Here is a 17,585-nt window from a genome sequence, read left to right on the forward strand (position 1 = left end):
CATGGAGATTCCTAGGGAAAACAGAGATATCTTAGGGGGTCAGAGATATTTTGGGCTGTGGACTTGTCTTCTGCTGAGCAGTAAATTGCAATATCATCTTCTCTACATGAGAAAATATCCACTCATGCAACAGCCAGGTGAACTACACTCCCTCCAAAAAGGGGTGCAAATCCCACTTGTTCAAAAATCCAGAAGTGTTTATTGTGCACTACACAAGAAAGAGAAGCAAGTGTCAGGTTTAGAGCTTACTGCCTAAATGACCCAACATAAAATGAAAGAAACTGCCCTTTTCAGAAAGACAGTATCAGCATGGGTGATAATTTGGAATTTTAAGGCCAATGAGACCTACATATTTCATGACACAGACCAAAACACCAACTCAGAAAGCAGGAGCTCAGTTATAGCCATACTGTACAGAATCTTGTGCTGTGTTGGCAAGTAAAGTGAATTTAAATAAGCGAGAGGCACATGGTTGGTGTCTGCTTGAGGCTATAAAGCAGTGCTTAAGCTTGCATGTAAGTAAGGAAATACAAGCCTGCGGGAGAAAAATGTGAAGCTGACACAGCAAGGTGGCTGCAGTCATGGCTCGTGTAGCAGCAGGACAAAGGACATCTGCAAAAGAGTGGATGATGAAGTGAGGCTCAGTGGCATGTGGTGGGTTTTTTTTTTTTTGTTCACTGCTTGTTCATTTCATTATTCCATGTTGGTTGATGTCACCTATCCCAAAGATTTCAGGATGCTCCTCTGTCACAGGTTTCCAGAGTGGTTTCAGCTGTGGATCACTGTCTACCTTCACCACGCAGCCGCAGCCACCAGCCTGCAATCGCCTGCAACATCTGTGTCCCAGCCAAACTTCTCCATAACCACGGCCAGCCAGTCTCTTTGTTAAACAGCTTCCCCTTGGACCCACACAACAGTCATTTCCCCACATCTGTCATGCCTTCTAGCCAGGGACCCCCAGCTGGAACAGGGGCTGCCCTAGCTGGGACCAGGGACAACAGCCACAGCTGGCACAAAATGAGGGGTGGTGCAGACCAAGCCAGTGAAAATGCTGCGGTTCACAGCAGGAAGACAGACCAGTCCTGTCACACTTGAGCTCTGTGCCATGCTTTAGATGTACACCACCTCTTTTCCCATCTCAGCATTTCTCCAACATCCATCACAGCACAGGCTTCCCCAGCTGGCCTGTGTCCTCTCAAACACCTCAAGCCAGCAGCACCCTGGCCACAGGCAATATTTTTCATTAATTTTTTGTTTGTTTTATTAAAATATTGACAGTAAATACATTAATTAATAAGATAGAGCAAGTAGGAAACACGAGGCAGGATGGAAAGGTTTGACCAGCTATAAATAGCAGATAGAATAAACAGACAACTGCGAACCATGGGCTGCAAGGCTGGATTTCACACGGAGCCAGCACCTGCTGCCGGGAGACTTCCACCAATTTGTTTGTTTGCTTTTAAAACAAAAATTATTTACAATGATGGACTCCGGGCTGAGAGATTTGCCACTTTCTGGGAAAACATTTTTATTTAGTCATCACTGGCAGGTGTTTTTTTACCTCCTGTGCACTACTTGACCCACTCTGCATGCCAGAGGCAAGGTAGGGGTTTTGGCATGGACTTCCCTTACCCCAAAACCTTGGGATGTGCTGGCAGCCTGGGCAGATGCTTGCAGATTAGCAGAATGGATCACAGCACATTAGCTGAGCCTACAGGGGGCTTAGGGATTTCACAGAAATGGAGATTTGGGGACCAGGAGGCATGGTTAGATAGGGCACCACATGGAGGGTGGTGGCAGAGCCCTAGGGGCACACAACAGGAGGAGATCCTGAAAGGTCTGAGGGAAACATGCACTTGGATGCTATGGATGAGCCTTGGAAACACTTCTGAGCGGGGTAAAGAAAGGATGCAGAGGATTGTCCTGAAATGTTTGCAGAGCCTTCACAGAAGGGCTTCCCAGGGAGTGGGGATGGTGTCTCTGAGCAGACCTGGCACAAGCTGGTGGGAGCACATATGGGGTGCAGAGGCTCAAGCATTTTGTCTTTGCACAAAGGCAGGCTGTCAGCACAGCTGTCGGAGGGATCACCCATCTCAGAGTGGCTGTCCCAGGTCCATGTGTGTGGCAGTGGGCATTTTCCTGCAGACAATGACTCCTCCTGGCCATTGACTCCTCCTGGTCTCAGGCTTCCACTCAAAGACCACTGCCTGCAGCTGCTTCCACACAGACTAATCCCGCTTTCCCCCAGGCAGTAAAGGCCTGCACACTTTTCTTGGCCATGCAAACATCACAGCCCCTTAAGAAGGTGACTGTACTCACCCCACTCGGGGACAGTCCCAGTGGGAGAGGTGCTTGGGTGAGTATGGTATTTTTCAGTCAAGTCTCGGTCTGAATGAAGAAAAGGCAGAAATTCTTACCCTGACTAATGCTCGGCCACTGAATTTCAGCCATCACTGCAGTTGAGCTCAGTAACTTTATCTCCCAGAAAATCAGCCTGTCTGGACACCAAGCCATTAAGAGATGGTGAGCCCCACACAACCTCCACACATGCTCTGTTTCAATGTGTGTCAGCACCCCCTGTGCAACATGCCTCATTTCTTATTTACATTTGCCAGGCTTGAAACTGCAACCCCTGTTGCTTGTTATGCCTCTGTCTCCTAGATTAAAGAGCCCTAAAATGTCACCCTTTCAGTGTTATCATCTGCCCTCTGCTATTATTGCCTCTCAGTAAATGAAAGGGACTTCCCAGTCATTATTTTATACCCCACAATGACAGTGCTTTTTCAGATCAATTAGTTTTCACTCCTCTTATCTGCATTCAAGCCTCACCTCCCTTTCAGTGTTTCCATTGCCTGCTCAGGGACCTTTCCTGTGTCTCCTCTGACCTCTGGGAGAGGAGCTGAGCTGACTCAAAAGGGGAGCTTGGTGTGAGGACATCCGATCTGCTTACGGAGCAGCCAACCTAATGTGGAACACGGCCGATGCCTTTGTGCATGTCTGAGCCCCTCACTGCACATCCTGGGGAGATAATGATTGCTGGCTTGCCTGTAAAGTTACATCCCCTTTTGCACCATCAGCTTGCACAAGACACATCAGGTTTTGTGACTGGGTACTTATCTATAAGGACTTTCATCCTCTACCTTGTGCACAATTACCTTTCAATAAGAACCTCTCAGTTGAAATCATCTTATTTTACACACTCTCCCTTTCTATCCTGAAATACATAAAAAACATCAGGGCAAAATCTTTTTCTGCAAAAACTAACTTGACTGGGGGTGCTCTTTGTATTTTCTCCCTCTCTCTTCCAAATTAGTATTTTTTCATTCTGGCAAGTACCCACCCTATTCCCACCCAACACACAGAAACCAGAAACTAATCTTAAGTGGGTCAGACCAACTTCATTCTTCCATCCATCTTGAGAAAAGTTTAAAATGTAAGCCGTCAACAGCACATAGTTAAAAAGCACATTGAATGCCATCGAAGGCCAGTTTGGACTACATGACAGTGAAATCTCTTTCAAAGAATGGTAGGGAACTGTGTTTAGCTTTTAAATATAGCTTTTCAACCCCCTGCTATGGTTTTACAAAGTAGGAGCAGCATCACTGTTCCCCAAAATATCCTAACCACATCATGTTAGAAATCGAGCTTTACTACTTCACTTTGTTTCCTAGCTACCAACATTTTTTTAGCTTAGTAGTAGAGATGAGCAGTGAAATTTGGCATTCAGACTGCAACTTCATAAAAGCCTTAGAAACCCTCATGCATATATACATATCTATCTATATATACATCTGTAACAGTTACAGTTGCTACCATAGCTCTCCTTTCAGAAATATTTCGGTTACTACTGCCTCCACTCCTGCCTCCTGGTTATCCACCCATTCCCATCCTGGGGCCCCTGCCAGCCCAGTCCTGGACACCCCCCAGTTCTGCCCCTGCCTCACAGCCCCCTCCATCCCAGCCCCCCAGCTCTGCCCTACACCCTTTTCCCACCCCAGCCCCATCTGCTGTCGGAGCATTCTCTCTTCTCTCCTCTCACCCTTTCCAGCTCTACCAGTCCCTTTACATTCATCACATTAAAGAAAACATTTCATGGTCATCTCTTTTATCTCCTTCAGTGAACAGTTAATCAGAAAAAATGCTTTCATGTTGCTAAATCAGGTCCAGTGGGCAAAGCCAGGCTGACAAGAGACATTTTCCTCTGCTACTAACCTGAGCTAAATAGTATTAATTACAGAGGCTGGGCTTTGATTGCTGGAGTGTGGTGGGGCTGGCGGAGCTCCCTCCTCCCCCTCTGCTCCCTCCCACCACAGACCCACACTGTGCCTCCCTACCTGCCTGCCCTTTGCCAGCATCCCCATCTCATGTCACAGCACAGCTGCAAGTGGGACCCCCTAAATCTTCACCTGGGCTGCTCAGACAGTAACTCTGTGAGAGTCAGGTCTCTGGGCTGGAGGACCAGCTGGGTGGTTGGGGTGTCCCTGTCCTTGACTCCCCCATGCTTGTCTGCCCAAGGCAATGTCTTTTCCAGGACAGAAACTGCTTCTTTTTATGTGTTTGAAAGAACCTGAGTCCTGGGAGGCAACTCAGTAGACATCACCCCACACATAGTTTCTCAGCCTGTGGTCTGTGGGCCACAAGTGGTCTGTCAGATGTCAAAGGGACTGCAAAATGACTGCAGACAATTTCTTGGGACAGACATATCCATCCTCACACATGCCACAAAGGAGCAAAGACAACAGGCAGTGGGAGCAGAAGGCAAATTGAGGACAGTGTGCTACAATTCAGTCCTCCATGGGGCGGTCCAAAGGTGTTTATTGCTCTTTCAAAGAAGAAGTAAAAAAAGTGGCCAGTCTAGCTCCACAGACACAAGAGGCCCATCTCTACACATCTCCAAGGACATTATGGAGGAAATGACACTGTGCCCCAATCTGTGTTGGCAATAGTATCCCCCACATCTCCCAGGTGGAAGGCACAGCCTTCCATCCCAAAGGTGGCATCAGCAAACAACTGGTTACCAAGTCTGCTGAATTGGCTTCCCACAAATTAGCAAAACAGGCCAAATCCCCAGACAAAATGAATCACAGCAGAAACATTCTGCTTTTTAGAGACAGAATGCCACTAACTTCTTTCCCCGTCCCTCTCCAAGATGAGCAGGACTTTACAAAAGTGACCACAGGAGGAATTTTCAGGGCGGTCACTCTCTGTTTCAGAGACCTTCCCTTGGGATGGGTGGCACAGTTTGAGGCCTGAGTCAAGCTGTGGTTTAAGCTGATTAAGGTGACTCTCTCTGGTGACCCACAGTACCAAGCCCTGATCCCATGCAGCACGTGGGCACCATAATGGGAGCACAGGACTCCAGGAAAAAGGCACCTTCAGATTCACTACAAAACTCATCTGGAGCAGCCAGGCAGGACTATATTTTTAAGTGCTTTTTAATTTGTTTTGAGTGTTTGTTGCTGTGTATGAAGGCCTGTTTCTCCATCCAGTGTGAGCTGGAGTGTGAGCCCAACTGGATGACCTTTGAGGCTCCACATTTCCATCCGATACTGAAGACCTCATGTCCTTCCTCCTCCTCTTCCTCCTCCTCCTCTGCCTCCTCCTCTGTGCTGCACCTGATTTCCACAGGCTCACCCTGCCTCCTGAGTCAATGCTTTGCTCTACCCTGCACAAGCACAGAGGGAAGCAGAAGGGGTCGATCTGGTCCATTTTCCCCCAGTCCACACTCTGATCTTCTGTGTGCTCTTCTCAAGGACACACGGATCTGGTTTTCCCAGACAGCAACTACGGGTTGGAGTCTCCACCAGGGCAAATCAGCACAAGGCCTTGGAGGTCTGCCAGCATGGTCTAGCCTCTTAGACACATTTCCTCTGAAAAGCAAAGAATAGGGGATTTTGGAAAACACCTGGGGCGATCAGGGCCCAGCAACCAAAATAAACCTTAATATAGCAGTAGCTTGCTTGGGTCCAGATGCTCAGGACAAGTTTACTCCGAGTTTTTTGGAACAGGGCCCTTTGGACTGCCTGGATGTCTACGACAAAAGACCACAGACTTGTCAATAGCTTCATTCCCACCTTGAAATTACAGTGTAGCACTAAGAGAATGAGATACCCAAGTAACCCAACTAGGTAGCTGTCCCCATGCTACTCCTCTCTATACTAAAATGTGTTTTAAGCTGACAGTGCTGTATTTATAGAATACAGATTAGCAGTTACTGTGCAACACCCTGGAAGAGCTGTTGAGGAGGCAGAAATAGCAGAAATAGGCATTTTGCTGTCTAGGAGGGCAGTACAGAGCCTAGGGGATCAACAGATCCTCAGGCAGCCTGCAATAGTGAGGGAAGCTAAGGCTTGAGTGGCCATTGCTGAGTTTAGAGTTAGGAGCCTGTTGATATGAGTGACAACTCAAAGTCCTCATTGCAGCATAAATTCAGGCTACAAACAATGCAGAGTCTTAAAGATGAGAAAATTTTTCATCTTTCTTTTTTTTTCTTTTTTTTTTTTTTTTTTTTTGGAATGAAAATATAGGAGATAAGAACAGCCTGGATCAAATTAAGCCTCATCTCGCCCAAAGTTTTCTGGCAGGCTGGTTTTTGGTTGCCTCTGAGAGAAAAGCAAGAAGCTTTGCATCAGTGGAATATGGGATAATGTGCTTCCAAAAGATTTTCTTCCTCAGAAGTTGTCTCTCTTGCTTAGAAGTTGCCTTCTGCCTTGAGGCAGGGTGGTTTCTGTCCAAAGCTACTTGATTTGACTTTGTTCTTTGTTTATTTTCAGCTCTGCAGGCTGTCACTGTGAATAATGGGTCTTTGGTGCTGGAATACAATTCTCAGATGAATATTGTCTTCCACGGTAAATTCCAGGGCTGCTCAATTGCAGAATAAATCTTACCTTCATGGAGAGGGTGGCTGGTGCCTTTGGAGATGGGACAGGGTGCCTGTACAGCACCTCCCTGTCCATGCACAGAAGGTCACAACTCCTTGCTGAAGTTCTGCCTACGAGGGCCAGGCCCTCCTCCAGCCTGAGCTATGAGCTGGGCCTGCCTGAAGCTCTCCTGAGCTCCACACTTGGGAATCTGCTGCCACATGGTGGCATACACTCTCTCTTCCCGGCCCTAGGAATCTCTCCTTGACTTCCAAGAGGTAGCACATGTGGAAAGAGCACTTCCGAGCTCTGCAATGCCACTAGCTCACTGAGTTTGCAGGGAGCTGTTCCGGAGCTGCTAGAAGCTTTTCCAAGAGCATTGTTTCCTGTTTGAAGCAACACAAAAGTACAAGGAATGCTGGCACAGTCTCTGAGAGGATCTCACATGCTTTGGGGTCAGCAGGTAGGATTTGTTAATGAAAGACCTTTACCCAACCTGAAAACAGTAGAGGTATTTCCATCAAGCAGACCGAGGTCTCCATCCATCTCCTTGAATTTCTGCTCTGCAGCAGATGCAAAGGCAGCACCAGGCAGGAAAAGAAACTATAGAGATCGTTCCTGTTCCTGACAAAGACTGATAAGCAGAAAGGTGATTGACATAGGAGTCAGTGGAGAGCATCACTTGCTCTGTGTGCACCACTTTCAGTTTTCAATGCTGTGTTTCACTCCTTGAGGCCGCAGGTTGCTTTGTCCTGGGTCAGGCAGCTGCGGGCTAGAGAGGATGCATTTGCAAGGCAGCTGCTCAAAACAAGGCTGACTGCTTCCTTCCAGAAGGGTGGTGGCACCTGTGGGTGGGAAATCCATGGGAAGTGCTCTGGGGCCACCTTTGCACTGGAGGCTGTGAGACAGCACGCTCAGAGCCTGTTGTTCACACGGGGCTCTGTGCACAGGGCTGGAGAGGGCAGCTTTGCATGGCAGGCTTGGTTGGCTGGGACATGCAAGGAGCCATCCAGCCAAAGAGGAAGGGTGGCAGAGCAAGGCACCTGCCCAGAGGGTCACCTCAGAAGAGCCACTTTGCAAAGAACTTGGGGGAACTGGGCCCAAACCAATAATGCCTGGAGTCTGCAACAGAAAGACTGATGCCTAGCATTGACAGCATTCCTGCTCTCCTCCACATCAAGTTCAAAGTTGAAGTCCATCCAACAACAGCTCCTGGATGTAGGAAAAATAAAGATTCTGTGAAAAAGGTGAGTTGCCATGGACTTTCCTCCCATCCCACCACAGCCCATGCCCAGTGGTAAAAGCTGCACCTATTTCTTCTTCCAGCTTCACCCCTGCTGCAGTCCTCTGACTGTGAAAATAATGCAGGGAGCAACACAGGATGGGCACAGTGACACAGGGAGTGGTAAAGTGTGAGAAAATAAGGATGGGAAGATGTGGCCTAGGGAGGGACTGTCCAAGAAGCAGAATGCAGAGAGGAAAAGGACTGAAGATGCTGTGGGCAACATACTAGGAAACTCCATGTGCCATGGTGGGATCTTTGTATTGGCAGGACACTGGTGCCCAGAGGCACTGGGTACTCAGGCCTGCAGAGCAGGCACTGGAAGGACCATCTCTCCTGCAAGCCTAGTAGATATCTACATGACACATCACAGAGCTGCCCCACCTTCTGCTTCCGCTGTCCCTCAGCTGACTGAGCTGTAGGAGAGGAAGGGATGGCCAAGTAAAGGGATTTTGAAAATGTTGGGACAACATAGGCAACAAGGCTGTTAGAAGTTCTACCACTGTCATTCCATATGGTTTGATGTGGTATGGCAGTACATGCAGATAAGAAGGAGGCTTTAAAATTACCAGTATCCAGCTGTGGAGCATGCAGGCATCCAGGAAGAGCCCTGGGACCAAGCCATGGCTGGCATGGCAGCAGTCAGGCCACTTATTGTTGGCTGTGCCTCTCTTCCTCTCCTCATGGAGATGGGCTAGCCCTCTGCCCCAGATCCTCTGTCCTCATTGCTGCTCTCTGCTCTTGCCTGCTGCATTTTGTTTCGTGGAAAAGGATTCACTATGTGGGGCAGAGGCCACGTGTGCCCTGGGAGACCTCAGATAGCAGGGTAGCCCGCCTGGGTGATTAACGGAGGTGGAAGGTGCTGCAGGAGTGCTCGGGTTGATTCCCCACAGAGGCACTGTGTGAACGGGCAAACACATCAAAGGGTGTCTCCCTTTCATCTCACTGCTCCGAGCAGACGGCTCCGAAGCATCTCTTCCAAGGACAATATGGGGGAGAACTCTAATAACCTCAGGGAGTGGAGCCGTGCCAGCGCTCCCAGTGGCCGCTCCGGCGGCAGCTAAAGGGGCGCCTTCTCCGCTTCCACCCTAATTGCCCTTAATTGGCTCCTGCCTGCTGGCAGCAGAACGGCAAGGGCTCTCCAAGGATCACTGCACAAGAGTGACAACGTTTGGAGAAGGATTGTCGGCCCCTGCCTTGCCCCACCTCCATCACACTCTTCCCCACCCACCAGAGGAATACAATAACCTTTCCAAGTAGGAGATTTTTCTGTCAGTACATATCTTTTTCCTTCCAGGCCCTGCTGTGGAGAGGGCCTTGCCAGCGAGCTGGGGCAGGGAGCAGGGCAGGGTCTGTGTCCTGAACCCAGAGGAGGGGGTGTGTGCTGGCCTTGGGCTAAGGGGGAAATAAGCATTATCTCTTCATCCAGCACTGCGCCCACAGTGTCCAACAGCACATGAGTGCAGTGAGCCCTGCTGCTCTGCAGTGTGCCAGGGCTCCCTGGCCAGGTGACCAGAGCTTTGAGGTCCCCCATTGCAGAACCAGCCCACAAAATCCCAGTTTCCCTAAAGAGAGGTGCTGCTGTCCCAGGGCAGCCAGGTGGGAATGGGGCTGCATCCAATGTGATCTCCTGGCTATGGCCTGCACTGTTATCTTGGAGATGTGGAGAGGTGGTAGGGAGGGCTCCTCTCTGTCCCTTCTCCCTGTCCCAGTGCTGGGTGAGGGCACACAAAGCAGAGGATCCCTGAAATCCCCTCCCTAGGAAGGGTTCTCCAGGACACGCTGGTCCTTGGCTCATCTAGCTCCGGTTTCCTGTGGCAGACCACCCTGCACTTTCCCCTCTCTGCCTGACACCCACACAAGCCATCCCCTCAAGTCAACAGGAGGATGGGAAGCCGCAACACAAAAAGCACCTTGTGACTTTGACCAGGCCCATCCCTATCAGACTGCCTCCCTGCTCCTGCTTCCAGCCAGGACAAACCCTTGCTGCAGCAGCAAAATGTAGCCAAGCATCTTCCCAGTCCCTCATGGTTGCCCACAGCCCAGCCAGATCTGCAGGCAGCAGGTATCACATGAGCAACACGTTCCACGGCAAGCTGGCAGGGGCATGGAAGTGCAAACAGGACACAAATTCAGTTCTGATGGAGGGAGCTGCAATGTCTTTCCCGCTGAGGTTATTTTTAAACTGTTTATCAAAGGCTCACTGCTCTTGGCAGCAGGGTGGGCTATTTTTGGATGCCTGCTTCACCTCTCCGCGGAGATATGCTGGCTGGCAAAGGCTTGCCCTTCTTTTGCCTGGCACCCTCAGACCTCCCGTGGTCTCTGAGGTTTGCCCTGCTATGGTCACTGCTGTTTGCTTCCTCACACGTCGAGGGACTTTTTAAGCAGGAGGTCTGAGCTCAGGCACAGCCTCCTTATGAGTCCTTGTTAGCAAAGCCCCTCATCCTTTCCTGCTGTCACTGGTGACACCGCTGCTTGGGTATGGGCAAAATACACACTTGTGCCTACTGTTCTCCTTCAGCATCGGTGGAATTTGTCCTGACCTAAGCCTGGCACCCTGGAGCTTTGCATTCAAGTTTTTTTTTTCTCTGCTACTGGCTTTCCACTTGTTGCTGCCGCGTCTCTTTGCCCATCTAGAAGAGCAAGGCTATGTTTCCCTACTCCTTGGAATTGCTGGGACAAGTAATTGGGACAGGGTGACTGAAAAGTTAACACTGTCCTCACAGGGCCTCTCCTCTGTGGATGGATGAAGGACATGACAAGTTTCACTGAGGGGCAACATTGGCAAAGGTGGTCTGGTGAGGCAGGACTCAAAGCAAGTGCAGGGAGGCAACAGGGGTGCGTGCAAGTGCAGTAGCTGGGTGTTGGAATCAGTGAAAGCACAGACTGGAATGGGAATGCAAAGCAAGCCATCAGGCTCTGAGGTTAATAATAGGCTGTCTGAGTCTTGACTGTGTAAAAGAAAATCAGTCCTTAAAAGAAGCTCACTGGCAGAGTGCTTGGCCCTAACAGAATTATCCACAGGAGCCCAAACAAATGACTGGCCTCATTACCGACCCGCAGCCTCAAGCATGGCTTGAGACACGCTGGGCTCTCATAAAGAAATCAGCACTGTCCACACTGCCCCTGCAGTACCAGAGAAAAGGACTTGGAGAAGTTTCCCAAGAGCATCAACAAATTCAGGGATTTCCTTTTGTTAGCAAAGCACAAACCTTCTCCTGAAGGAAGATTTTCTTCATTCAAATATGATTTTGGTGAGCCAAAGGTACGTGCAGGCCAGGAGATTCTCCTCCAGGAATGAGGACAGAAGAAAGCCAGTGCTGGCATGTGCAAGGTTTGTACTCATTTGTGAGATCTGTACTCAAAGAGAACGGATGTGTCCTTTCTTACAGGAAGTGACTGGATGAAAAGGTGAAAACCACTTACTTGGGCTGGTTAGAAAGCTTCAAGCTACACAAGCACACATAATTGTACTCTCCAGCCCTGAGAGTTAATGGACAGACTTCTCTGAAATGAGAGACTGGCTCAGGCTTAGGAGAAAATGAGGTGGAGCCCATTGTGATCTGTGACATCCACCACCCAGTCAGCCCTGTGGCCTCACTGGTAACCATCTCCATGGGCAAGATAGTCAGAGGGGACTGGAATTGCTGCCAGACCAATGGCAAAGAGCTCAGGGGATACATCCTCGGGGTAAAGAATCAAGGGACAAATGCCAAGGGAGAAACATGGGTGAGGGAAGGGAGATGCACCTCCACGCTGCCAACACAGAACTATATCCAACAGCACCCACAAGCACTGGAGTGTTTGTAAAACTGCTGTGCCAGCGCGGGGCAGTGTGTCTGGGAAAACAGGCATTCTGATTTCTAACCAAGTCAGGAATAAGATGGGCAAGGTCACTGAGCAGCTCCTTCAGACACGCACCAGGAGAGGTGACAGCAGCATGTGGCTGGCTGTGGGGGCCAGCACTGTGAGCGTGGCCAGGGCAAGCTGCACAGGGAGCACATGCTCATGGAGTGAGTCCCGCTGCTGCACTGAGGCTGCTGGCACAACATGGATTGCTGGCATGAGGTCTCACTGAGACAAGTTGCCCCCTGACATCTGTGGGCATGTTGGATGTGAGCAGACATTCCCGTGGCGAGTGAGGGTGATGCCATGAGGTACAGGCAGAAAGACACATTCACCATGAGAGGGTGCAAAGAAAAAAAAATCATACCCTTGACCTTTTCTCCTAGTAACAGGGGGAAACTCACTGTGAGCAGTAGGGTGATTGGGAAGTCTAGGGCAGGGACCATGAGAACCTGAGCCTGCCTGGATGAGGGATGAGTTCGCTGTTCCCAGCCAGAGAACTCAAGAGGACACAGTTTCTGGAAAGGAAATAAATGGAAGGCAAAAATGAAAGAAAAAAAAGTAAGAGTATCTGGTGCTGTTGCTTGTGGCAGCAGATCTCTGGCCACAGAGAGCAACACATACCTTTCCCAGGCCTTTCTGGGAAAGCCTGTGAGAAGAACAGAGAAAAGAATGATAAATAATTCTTATCTTAACCTGCTGCACCTGTTCTTGTGAACATGTGGAATGTGTTATGGAGATTTGTTTACCACAGGTTGGTTTCTTAATTAGCCAGTGGTGATGGTGTTTTAATTAAAGGACCAATTAGGTCCAGATGTATAGTAACTGTCTATAAAAGCAATGGGTTTCTTAATAATGCTATGCTATGCTATGCTATGCTATGCTATGCTATGCTATGCTATGCTATGCTATGCTATAATATAATATGATATAATGATAATAGAATATAATATAATATAATATAATATAATATAATATAATAGAATATAATATAATATAATATAATATAATATAATATAATATAATATAATATAATATAATATCAATATAATATAATATAATATAACTATAATATAATATAATATAATATAATATAATATAATATAATATAATATAATATAATATAATATAATATAATATATAGAGATTGATCAGCCTTCTGTGAATCATGAGGCCAATGCTAATTATTACCTGTTCAGGGATGCCTGGCAGCCACAGTTGCTGTAAGCAGGATTCACAGGTTAATGAAAGCAAAACTCACAGGTCCCTCTCAAACCTTGAGTCAGAGGCCACTTGGTTGCCTTCTGCCCTGGGTCACCTATGAAGGAGAGATGGAGAAAAGTGCATCAGAGGGCTTTGCACAGTACAATGGCCAAGAGTCTGCCATAGTACCTTTGCCTTTCTGATGTTATAACAATACAGGGGTAGATCTCCCTGATATCAGTGCAAAGAACTCAGGCTGGAAAAGCTGGGGGAATAAGAACTTGGTGCAAGGTGGAGAAGAGACAGGAATTTGAAGGAACAGTGTGGAGAGGGACATTGTCCTGGATATCACAGGGGACACTAATGAACACAACTTTAAGCACCCTCTGCACACTACTAATGTCCAGAAGGGTCCTGGTGTGTCCCTTTTAATCCTCCATTCATCATTTGAGTTGACAACATATGGACCCAGAATTTAGGCTAACATCTGACCATGTTTCTGTCAGAGAGCTCCTCATCACCAGCCACCACTGCATTTTGCACAATGTCCTGATGGGTCAGCCACCTATCCCAAAATCCAGGCCATCAGCAAGACCCTGATGTGACATGGGGAAGGAGGGGAAGCAATGACTTAGTCCATGTTGGCAGAGGCTCAAGGGTCCCAGTCCCACCTGGCAGCAGAACCCTTCTGCTTTGGGCAGTGGGAGCCAGGACAAAGACACAGTGGTAGGCACAGCAGCTGCTCGGAGCACGCTGCCCCCCCATGGGGGACACGCTCCCTGCCTGGCACAGAGACCGTCCGCTCCTCCTTTGTGGCGTGAAACAAAGAGCAGAAGGAGGGAAGGAAGTGACTTCTCTGGAAAGCGATTGTGGTGGCGGGATGAGCACCCATCTCTTTCCAAACAGACCGAGCAGTGATGCCCGACCCTTCTCTCATCCCCTACTGCCTCCTATTCACTGCTGGCATCGCCTCTTTCTGCGCCCTCCGCCTCTCCTTATGCAACAGGGCGAGTGGGAAAAAAAGAAGCGAAAAGAAAGCCAGAGCGAGGGAGGGAGGAAGCCGATGGGGCACTGGCTGGCAGGCAGACAAGGAGCGCGGCAGGAGCGGCTGGGAGCCCGGGACGCGCGGCCTCTGCCAGGCCCTTCTGGGCTGCGGGCATGTACGTGCGGCCAGCAACGTGCGCGCTGCGGCGAGCGGGGCCCTGAGAGCGCCCGGGCTGGGCTGGCAGCCGCCCTGCCCTCGGCCGGGGCTCCCTGCACCAGCCCCAGCCCCGGCGGGCTGCAGGGCAGCTGGGGGTGACAGGCTGCTTGTCGCCGGCCAGCCCCAAGGACAGCGCGGGCCCCGCGCACATCCCCGGCCGCTGCCATCCAGGTGCTCGCAAGTTCCCAAGCGGGCAGGTGGGCGTGAGGTTCTGTCTCACCGGCCGGCTTGCCAGTTTTGACCTGAGAGGGAGAAACTGTGACCTCCCTGTCCCAAGGCCACACGCCTCCTCCCGCTGGCCCGTGTGCGATGCCGTGCCGGGGATCACGCTGCTGCTGCTCCCTGCTGCTTGTGTCAGCAGTTTCAGAGCGGTTCCCAGCCTGGAACAGCTCCCACAGAGCACCAAAGCTCCTTCCCTCCGCTCAACCCCCTGCATCCTGGCCACCTCCTGCACCCTTCTTTGGGAGCATCCTGCCCTGCTCCCACTTCTCACCCACCAATTCAGGAGCAAAAGGAAGTCACACTTCTACCCCCCACTCAAAAATGCCTCCCCAAATCACTGAACATTCACATTCCACACTCACAAACAATTTCCCCTATATTCATAAGGGAAGGGAAGGGAAGGGAAGGGAAGGGAAGGGAAGGGAAGGGAAGGGAAGGGAAGGGAAGGGAAGGGAAGGGAAGGGAAGGGAAGGGAAGGGAAGGGAAGGGAAGGGAAGGGAAGGGAAGGGAAGGGAAGGGACGGGAAGGGAAGGGAAGGGAAGGGAAGGGAAGGGAAGGGAAGGGAAGGGAAGGGAAGGGAAGGGAAGGGAAGGGAAGGCCGAAGGGAAGGGCAGGGAAGGCGACGGGAAGGGATGCGGCCGGGACAGGGCAAGGTGAACGGGAAGGGAAGGGAAGGGAAGGGACTGACACAGTGGAGCATTTCAGAAGACATGGTTTCTTCATGTGCACCTCTCTGCATTATGTTACAGGCCAACTGGGAGTTAAGTCTTAGTTTCCTTCTTTTCCTCACCTCCTGAAAATGGATGAGGTTTCCAGATATTTTGGAGACTGCTGGTGTGCTGTACCCATGAGTCAGCAACTGTCAGTAACAGTTCCACACATGTGGGTGACACCGCCGGGGTCGGAAAGTCCCTGGAATATCACACACTGGACAACAGGCACGTAGTGACTTGATTAGTCAAACCCACCCTTGGCAAGACTAAGAATCCCAACACTACAGCCAAGGTGTCCCTACGTCCAGGAAAGCACGTAGCACTTCTGCGCTCCAGGGAGATGGCAACAGTGTAGCTATGCAGGGATAGAGCCCGCAGCAGCTCCTGTGGGTCACCACTCTGCTGCCAGAGCCTGTCAGCTGTGCTTCTCTGCCATTTGCATCTCCAGCTGCACACTTTTGGGATATCCAACCCAAACAACTGCTCCTCAGAGGGAACAGGTTTCATCAGCTGAGGTCCTCTGGGAGAGATATTCATCCTGCAGCAGACAAACCCAAGGGGGAGGGGTAGCATATGGGCTTGGGGGTAGCTGGTGCCTTTTCAGGGTACTGAGATGCTCCTGGGCAGCAAATTACCTCCCTTGCTCGGTGTCACTTGCAGACCAGCCCAGTGGGCATTGTCATAGAGCCCTGGCTCTTTGCCAGAGGAAACACAAAAGACTGTGGGAAGGGAGAGGCAAATGTCATGGGCAGGCAGGAACACCTCTTCTGAGCTCACATCAATCGTACTTGTAAATATTTTATTCATTTCCTAGTCACTCACTGTAGAAAGCTACTATCCAGCCCCTGGCTATCAGAGAGCAAAAGCATTTAAGAGCATTAAGTGTATAAGCAGGCCTGACACGTAAAAACTGCTGCGTGAAGGCAGTAATTTTCAACTTTGTGTCCTCACTGTGGCTTTCCAGCCCAGCCCTGAGGCCCTGGCTCTGCCCCTGCCTCTCACCCCTGCCCTGAAGCATGCCTGACTGCCACCTAGCACATCACGTACAGAGCAGATTTATAATTCATACGTCTAGGCACGGCAAAGTAGGGGGTGCCAAATAATAACCCAGGTTTCTTGAAGCAGATGAGTAATTATGTGCCTATAAAACTGGAAAAAGCTAGATTGGCAATGGGCTGCCACCACATTCCCTTCAATGGAGGCAAATGAGGCAGATCTAATCACATCCTCCATTCACTGCATCCTGCAAACTGCCTTTGCAGCGCGCAGTGAGGAAGAGTGAGCCTTTGATCCAGGTAGCCCAAGCAGAGCAGCTAAGATGGATAAACGTACAAACAAGGTCCAAGCTCCTGGGTCCACACCAGCTCTGGAGAGCTCTCCAAATGTGCGCTGTTCAGTTCTGTTCTCCTAGTGGAAAGGCATTTGGCCTGTTGGCCAAGGCATGGCAAGGTCCAACATAAGCGTGTTGGACTTCATTCCAGACCACCAGACACAGGGCTGGGGTGACGTGGCAACCTCTCTGCCACCAGGGAAGCAATCAGGTCACTGTGGAAGAGGAAGAAGAGGGGCCAAGAAGTAGCAGGTGGGAAGCTGGGATGAGTTAAAAGCAGGTAGTAGAGTAAAAGTAGAGGAAGTGGTGTGATCAGATAAGGGAAGGGGGAGAAAGAAGAAGACAAGTTAAGGGATAAACTGAAAGGACCAGAAAGGAAGAGGTTGTTCAAAGGGAATTACAGGGGTTGTTTAAACTGAGAATTATCTGGACCATAGACTCTCTCCACGGCCCAACCTCTAGGCCTGGATCCCAAATGAGCAACAAATTAACAGATGAGAGAATTTAAAACAGATCTTAGAAGGGAGATGAATGAGTGGGAATTATCAGCATTCAGAAAACTGGTGGAGGCATTCAGACCCAGAGAGGCAAATGTAGAGAGAAGCTGGAAATACAAATACAGCCAGGTGTACGCATTGAAATCCCTAACACCTGGGGGGGGGGGGGGGGAAACAAAGGAAATGATGAAGCTGAGCTGGCACACGGGGAAACAGCCTGGCCCTGCCATGTGCCACCAGTGCTGCTTCAGAGCAGCTTAGCACTGGAGCACTCTGTTAGGGAAATGTCATTCTGGAAATAGTTTAGTTGGTGGTGAGATCATTCATTCTTCTCAGCTGGAAACCTGACCCTGTTGCCAAACTTATTTTCCAGGCTAGAAGCTGATGCTCATGGAAAACTTTGGCCCTGAGGCCCAAATAGAGATCCTGAG

The 17,585-nt window shown here is 49.9% G+C and overlaps 1 long non-coding RNA gene across 2 annotated transcripts in view; it reads right to left on the reverse strand.

Annotated features, from left to right (window-relative positions):
- Positions 1-568: 568 nt before the first annotated feature.
- The window catches only part of LOC108962372 (uncharacterized), a 49,452-nt gene continuing 32,435 nt past the window's right edge, over positions 569-17,585 (reverse strand). The window contains exons 5-8 of one of the 2 annotated variants that reach the window (XR_007777212.1): positions 13,180-13,306; positions 12,613-12,637; positions 11,355-12,506; positions 569-8,072 (exon numbers count right to left, since the gene is read on the reverse strand). This is a non-coding gene — a long non-coding RNA (uncharacterized LOC108962372). The remainder of the gene's footprint in view (positions 8,073-11,354; positions 12,507-12,612; positions 12,638-13,179; positions 13,307-17,585) is intronic. The other variant, XR_001990948.3, reaches the window with a different exon arrangement.

The sequence above is a fragment of the Serinus canaria genome, chromosome 3 (genome assembly GCF_022539315.1).
Source record: "Serinus canaria isolate serCan28SL12 chromosome 3, serCan2020, whole genome shotgun sequence".
NCBI lineage: Eukaryota > Metazoa > Chordata > Aves > Passeriformes > Fringillidae > Serinus > Serinus canaria.